This window comes from Meleagris gallopavo, chromosome 1, assembly GCF_905368555.1.
Source record: "Meleagris gallopavo chromosome 1, MGAL_WU_HG_1.1, whole genome shotgun sequence".
Taxonomy (NCBI): Eukaryota; Metazoa; Chordata; class Aves; order Galliformes; family Phasianidae; genus Meleagris; species Meleagris gallopavo.
In genome coordinates, this window is record NC_139404.1 from 10849388 (window position 1) to 10857241 (window position 7854).

General features: G+C 39.4%; 1 long non-coding RNA gene across 1 annotated transcript; it reads left to right on the top strand.

Annotated features, from left to right (window-relative positions):
- The first annotated feature begins 3155 nt into the window (after positions 1-3155).
- LOC146545199 (uncharacterized) lies at positions 3156-7854 on the top strand. Its single transcript, XR_014881177.1, has 2 exons — positions 3156-3470; positions 7455-7854. It is a non-coding gene; the product is annotated as an uncharacterized LOC146545199 (long non-coding RNA).

The following is a 7854-nucleotide window of genomic DNA, read 5'->3' on the forward strand; positions in this document are numbered from 1 at the left end:
AAGCTCCAATTCAGGCTAACCAATTTGGTTTTGGGGAACTTGAGATACCAGAGAACGGAGAGAATGGAGAAGTAAAATATCAATCAATTATATGGCACAGATAATCTGACAGATTGTCAGTATAAAAGCTAGCAGAAACTATTTTGTAACTCAGAAAAGCTTATAATAAAATAATAATAATAATAAAATAGTCCAATCTACCTAAAACTTTTTTTTTTTCTTCTCTTTTTACATCAAAGATCTTTGTTACAGAGGATGAAAATTACCTTTATTATCACGGCACAAAACCAAGTGCATCCTTTACATGTTTGGGAGTAAATGAGCGCACAGGTTTTCTTCCCTTTATCAAATTCCTAAGAATTAGAAAGATTTATGGTATTTACCTAAGTATGGATCTGTCTTATGTAAAGATCTTTCATGTGCTCTGTCTTCCATCTAGACATGTATGGAGTGGATTATTGGGAAATGGTTAACACAGAGAATAAAATACCTGGTAGGGGCTCATGTCTGCTGTCATTGGGACCACCTGCCCTCTGAAGTGCCCTAGACATCTCTCAGTGTGGGGCCTGTTATGATGTGGGACAAATTGGCCAAAGAGTCCTAAAAGGAGTTCAAGATGGTACATTTACTAGTGTTACTGGAAGCCAGTTAGAGATTAACAAAGAAGGAATTGCCTTGCCAGTTTATTCATTCCTGTCAAGAAGGCAAGCTGTTATTTTGAAGGGAGCTAACTACATGATGGTGAAAACCATATAAGCTGAATAGAAACTTCCTCCAGCCAACTGTAAAGTCAGCCAGCAGAAATCTTGGAAATCGTACAAGTCTTCCTGCATTGAGAGCACTCAGTTTGGATGCCAAGAATAAATCTCACTCCGAGGAAAAGCTCTAAAGTAACTTCTGTTGACTGAACTGTTCTGGCTGGTGAAGGCAGAGCTGAGTGTGGCAGACAGTGTCACGCCGTACCAGATGCTGTATTCCCCTACCCAGTTTACACCAGATTTTGCCTTACATATCAGTATGGAAAGAGATGGAGATAAAGCAGTCCGCCGCCTTAACCTTGAACTGGCAACTCTGGGCCTCTCCTTTGGTTCAGTCCATCTACTTTGTGCTGTCCCAGAAAGCTGAAACAGTCATAAACACCATTTAACTGGTTGATTAAGTCAGTATACAGCTGCTTTTCATCACTAGAATTGTGCAAGGCAACCATTGGTACAAAGCCATTATTTCAGTCCCTTTACCAGGACAAAGCACTGAGCTGCACAGTTTTGAGACTTGTCAGCATCCTAAAGAAAAGCAGAGTGTGGGGAGGGGTGGTGCAATAACCACGAGGGCTCTGATTTGCAAGCGATGCTTGGTAGTGATCTCTTTTTGCTTTAAGATGAGAGAAGAGTTTCTGTAAATATTTTCTACAGGCTGCACAACTGTACTTTCACAAACAAGGAAGTCTTTTTAAACATGCCATACCTTGGACTTGAAATTTAACTAGTGGAAAAGACCAGGAGGTATGTAATTCATGAAAGATCCAGAACTCGAGTCAAGATACACAGTGTATTGCAAAATACCTCACGTTTCATGCAGTGTCATCAGTTCTTTGACTAACACATGCATCATCTAGCAATTTTCCATCCCTACATCCCAGGAAAGATCCAGCAAGTATTTCCTTGAGGACAGATTAAACTGCATCCCAGTCCAATGTACTCCTTTTCTCAGTTTCTTAAGCCAGGTTCCTAGTGAAAACTCTTACTGCTGTTAGCTGGTTACCTTGGATGAGTGAGGTCTGAATAAGGACTGTGAGATCTGGCTTTCCAAGAAGTGGAGTTTGGCCTCCTTTTTCCTGTTTCTGAGGTCTTCTAAATTTTAAATCTTTCTCACTACCTTATTCTGGGCTCTCTATATTCTCTCTATAAACTAATTCCAACTCACTGACAAGAACATTTATTTTCTGTGTCATTTATTTTTGGTTACTGTGGCTATAATAGCCATATGCAAATCAGGATATTACAAACATCAAGTTATATGACATTATTCTGAAAATCTGTTTTTAAAAATCAGAGAAAAAACTACTTAATATTATGAAGGAGTTCTAAAATGGATAATTAATTGATTTTCTTCCAAATTCTATCTTTATGCACTAAAAGATAAAATGAATACAACCCACTGTTGATTTTGTCAAACCTGTCGTAACTGTGTAATTACTCTCCGTCATCTCCATACACCAAAACACTCAGATTCCCAAATAACTGTGTTATTTCCTTCATCCTGAATAACATAAGACATCTACACATTTTCTCTAATCAAAGTTCTCTCTTATAAAAAGAATGCCTGCAGTCCTGATTGTCTTGTAGCTTTGCTGTTTCATTCACCACTAGTTTGCTGGCTTGAAGTTGCCTTTGAAGTTAGCTAAGTGGTGCAAGAATACACTTCTGCATTACATTAGAAAGCATATGGCTCATGTTCTCCTTACTACGGATCAGACAGTACTTAAAGCTTGGTTTTATAGTGTCCTTCCACATTTAAACATTGTGCAATGAGTACTACAGCACAGCTCTGGACTAGAAATTACTCACAGTGCCTCATTAACTGAATACTGAGATGATTTTAAGGGCAGAAATTAGAACAAGTATACATTTTAAAAATCTCCTCCATTGACATAGGGTGCAGCTGCTTGGCAATATCCCATTGCTTTTTTCACTGAGGGTTATTTTGTCTTCTTTAATGTAAGAATTTGTATCAGTTGAGTAGTTTAATTTTCCTTGCTGTTACAAATCTTGACCCTTGATCTCCATAGTTCTCTTTGCACCATGATACTGTGCTTTTGTTTGCAACTTTGTTTGTTTGCAACACACTCAGATTCTCTAATCTGAAGAAACATGTGATGCAATTAATACGGGAGAGCTGCAGAGACAGTTGAGCACAGCCTGAATTTACATTATCATTTAGCTTGTCAGAAAACTGGTTGCAGTACAAAATGAATGTGTCATCCTAGATCTCACACTCTGTTCTGCGGGCAGCTACATGTGCACAGCAACAGCTGAAATGAAAATACAGGTTCTCAGAAGATATTTAACCTCCAATTATTTTCAACTTCTCTTATCACTGTTGACCTCAAACTGCATACTGGACATTTCACAAAGACAAAATGAGAATTAGAGCTGCTGGAAAATGATTTACAGCAAATGAACACAGCGTGTACTGACACAGCGCTCATAGTTTGTTTGCAGTGTGATTATATGTGCCAGCTGACCATAGGGAACTAGGCAGCATGTCTGTCTCCACCCAGTGTCTTTCAGCAAAGTTGATCATGGCTCAGCCATTGCCATAAATGTCATTGTAGGTTTGCACATTAATGGGAAGACCAATCTCTCTCCACTCAAATATGAAAATTGAAGAAATAAAGATATGCTTCTTGAAGCTCATGGGCTGGAAAAAAAAGAGGAGAAATGATACAGGGAAAACATTTCTCTGTTAAGGTAAATATTGTCATTAAAGTTTATCGGACTTTCTCTTCCCTTTCTTCTTTTTTTCCATGCAAAGCCAAGCATTCTCAGAAAGAGACTTAAATATCCCTGTCAAAAATGTAGTGGAGTGATGAATCTTGAGATATTGATGGGGATAAGACCTTGGGCAACCTGATCTACTGATCATCAACCCTTCCCACTGCAGGGGCTTGGAATGGTTGAAACTAGGTGATCTTTGAGGTCCCTTCCAACCAAGCCATTCTATGATTCTAAGAGAAGTGAATTAAAATATTCTCATGTTGGAGAGATATTGGCATTTGAGTTAGCCCTGTGACCTATGGTGTAAAAGGGAAAGTGGGAAGTTTCCTTCTCTGCATGTGTTTAGCTGGGCTTACAAACAATCTGAGAACAAATACAGGCTCATACTTTGCCACTGGAATAATATCTGCTGTGGAAATCCTTAGAATGCCCAAGGGTTTAGATGACTGGTATGCTTGGATTGTGGATAGAGGAAGGACTTATGGATATGTAGCACTAGGTGAGATAAACTTTAGCATATCTGCCTCTTGAGATAAATGTAAAGGCAGGGAAGAGGAGCAGAAGCACAGACACCATGGATCAAATGAAAGACTTGAAGTGTGCCAGCTCATACAAAGCTGTTCTCTGGGACGTGTGCACAGCGAGTGCTCCAGTTTCATTTCCCCTCCCCTCAGTTTTGGATGAAAGTCAATGAACTCTGACTGAAGAGTTTGAATAATATCCATGCTTACACCAAAACAGCATTTACAGGTATCACACAAGCACAGTGGTCCTTTGCTCTGAGCACTGTTCATGTACATGTAACAGTCTACATATAGGTCACCAAGGCAGATAAGAGGCAGAAGATAAAGCAGGATTGCACCCTTGCAACCAAGTCAGAATCAAGCTTTTTGACTCTGGAGGGCATGCTGGAATCGTTGACCTTTATACACTGCCAAAAAGCTGTTCCAAGGAAGAGTGTCCACCACCCTTTTCCAGCTGTCAGACCTCTCTCCACAGACAGAAGAGATGTAAAATCCTCACGTCTTTTCTTACAGAGTAATTCAGACTGCAAAGCCCACCTCTGTGACTTCACTGACCCACCTGATCAAACTTCATTTTAAATTATCTAGTTTAATTGTAGGAAATGGCCTTTGGCCTTATGCCTCTGCTTTTAAAAGGATTGCTTCAGCTCTAGCCATTACACTTATGCATGAACCACCCACTTCGATATGGAAATCCTTGCAGCTCAAGGGGATTTCATTAATTAAGTAGAGAGGAGGGCATATAATGTCATTTGCTGTGACTGGATCTACAATCAATGGGTGACCATATGTGTGTGCATGAGCCAGGAGCATTTCAATACCCTCAGCAGTGCTGTGGGAAAAAAAAAAAAAAAAAAACCCACAAAATAAACAACAATGCAATGCAAAAGAGAGCCCCTTTATCTGTGACACAAGCTTGTGATCTCAGGCATATCTTCACTGCTTAAAAGAATGACACGAGCCATGCTGTCACATCAAACCACACAAAGCAAGCAGATTTATTGTCTGCTTGGAAAAGCAAGGCAACCAAAGAGCTTTACAGTTCCAGGGCTTGACAAGCATTGTAAGAATAAAACCTGTTTTATATCTGAGCTTTCATAATCAGGCTTTGTTTTGCATTTATAGCCCAAGTTTGCTACTCTGAAAGATCACTTTTTTCTGAATCTGAAAGAAATTCATGGTATTAAGTGCTAATGCAGCTGTAAATACAGCTTTCTAGCTTTCTCTTTATATTTTTTTTCTCCTGCTCTATTGGCTAAAACCCTAGACAGCTGGTGTTTGCTAGATCACATTCTTAGGGTGAAGAGTTTGTTCTACACACACAGAATGTGTTCATTCCTCAGGAATCAAATGACCACAGCAGAGCTAAACAATATGCGAAGCATACAATGTATTTTGGACTATTATTTCTCCAGATGCTGAAAACTGGTAGATTTATTAAACTTTGAGTACAAACTACTGATTCTGAGTGGAAAAATGAATATACAAAAGAAGAAAAACCTTCATGTGGAGGTGTCATTTGGAACTTCACTAAATGCCTACTGCCTTTAAACCTACTATTCCCAACACTCGGTCTGAAAATAGAAATAAGACAAAGCAAGCTATTCTTTAATTATGAGAAATCTTTCTTTAAGGAAAAAATGTCTTGAATGAGCACTGACTGTATTAATGGAAAGCTCTCCATTGAATTTTCAGTACCTGGTGTGAGAAACCTATTTGAAGGCAGAGCAGATAATTATTTTTGTTAACTCAGCCTCTATTCCGCTAAGAAATGTGTGGCTTTTTAAAATCTTTTTCCTAATTCAAAGACAGCTGAAAATTCTTGTGTCCTTCACTGATGGAGGGCCATTGCATACAAGCCACCAGACCTCGTGCACTTCAGCTCTCCTTCTGACATGTTATGATCATGCTGTTGGCCAGCTGTTGGCTGACACTAAATAAGTAATGGCCTGCAAGGAAAAGCTTTGTGCATGTGTTTTTTGTGCTGAACTGCGAAGTTCTTCAAGCAGAGGGCCTTCTGGTTAGTTAGAAACATTATCAATCTTGTGTACTGGACTGGTCACTGGTCACACAAGAGGTAAAGGTGGTGACTGTCCAATGCATGTTTATGGGTCTTTTCCCCTTTTGCACTCACTTTCATTTTGTTGAGATGCAATGGAAACTTGATCAAGAGTTGGCTGTGCCAACTGTAGTGACACAGGATGTGTTGTTACTTCTTCCAGTAACTTTGACTTCCTTTACATCACTACCAGTTATCCAACTTTACTATTGCAGATAGATGGGGATTTCAGGTACAGTCATGTGCAGAGATAAAAAAGAGACATTACCAATGCAGTCAGCAATTATCAAGGTGAAAGAAATGGATGAGGAGGATGTAAGGCAGTATACAATGTCATGAGTGTGTTTGCAAATGATTTAATGAAAAGTACCAGTTTTATCAAGTGGTGCAACTTTATTTTTTATTCATATTTATATGTGTGTATAAGGTAATCATGCCACGTGTGCAGCAACAGTCTTCTTCACAAAACATTTTTTTACAGGTTTGTGTCCTGAGTGTTTTGTTTGCTAGCTGTCACTGTCTGTCTGGAGGAACTGTCAGCAGCCACTGCTGAGTTCTGGAGGAAGCAGAGCAATAGGGAGAGAATAGCAAAATATTATGTATCAGCAGCTGCATGTGCTCCCTGGTGAGTCAGCATCTGGACATTAATTCATGCGATGGCAGCTGCCTATGAAATCTACTTTGGCAAAGCCAGATATGGAGGAAGTTTAATGTATGTTGCATATCTGTCATTTTAACACGCCTCCACCACCTCCTCAGACCAGCAAACACTCTCCCTGCCTTCGGGCACTCAGCAGGAAGGCTTGGTCTTCAGCACAAAAGCCAAGCTACTTGGTGCCAAGCTTCAATCAGACAACACTTGCTGCAAAGCTTATTTGCAGAGCCAATTTGAATAATGGACACAAGTTTCTAAATCAATATTTAAAACAAAAGCCTTCACTACCATACCTGCTCCCTGCATGATCTTCTCTGTGCCAAGTTTAGTTTGTGTGGGTAAAGCTTTTCTAAGCTCTCTGTTCTTCAGGAAGAGGCAGGTGTGCCAAAAATAATTTCAGCCAGTAGAGAAAGGTAGAGATTTCTTATTTGAAACATGTGAACAGACAAGTTTGATAATTACGTATTTGAAAAGGTAATAAGAATAGTTCTTTATACCAAAGAACTGTAACATTTAGGATGAAATCCTAATCCTTAACATGCAGAGTCAATATCCTCCTCTTGACAACAGAAACCATATCTTTAGGACATCCATGCATGAAAGAAACAGAGAGGAAGGCTTGAACAAGCTCTACGTTTGGCACCTTCTCCGTTTTGCAACACAGATAACTTCTGATGTAACATCTTAATCCTTAATTTCTCTTATATTTCATCTTGCAGGTTATGTTCAAATGTCCTCATGGGCACAGCAAGCAGAGAAAATCAAAGAAGATGAGTTCTGGATGGAGAATAAGAATATTAAAAATATGAACTCTTGAAAAGTGGTGACTGCTTCTTTGACGGTAAGCTGTGGGAATACAAGAAAAACTGTTCAGAGCAGCAGCTCTGGAGCAAGATAAACACAATGAGAACCAAGGACACCACTAGAAGAAGAAAGAATGTCTCACAGCTCTGACTGGATAAGCGCCTGCATGAATGGTTGAAAAGTGTTTGTAGAATGCTCTGTGGACATGTAAAGGGCTGGGAAAGTTGTAGGGGAGGATGGGAAAGCTAGAAAAAGAAAACTTGTGAAAGTATATAAGTGATGTGAGAACTTGTAATAAACGATTTAGGTTGTTCA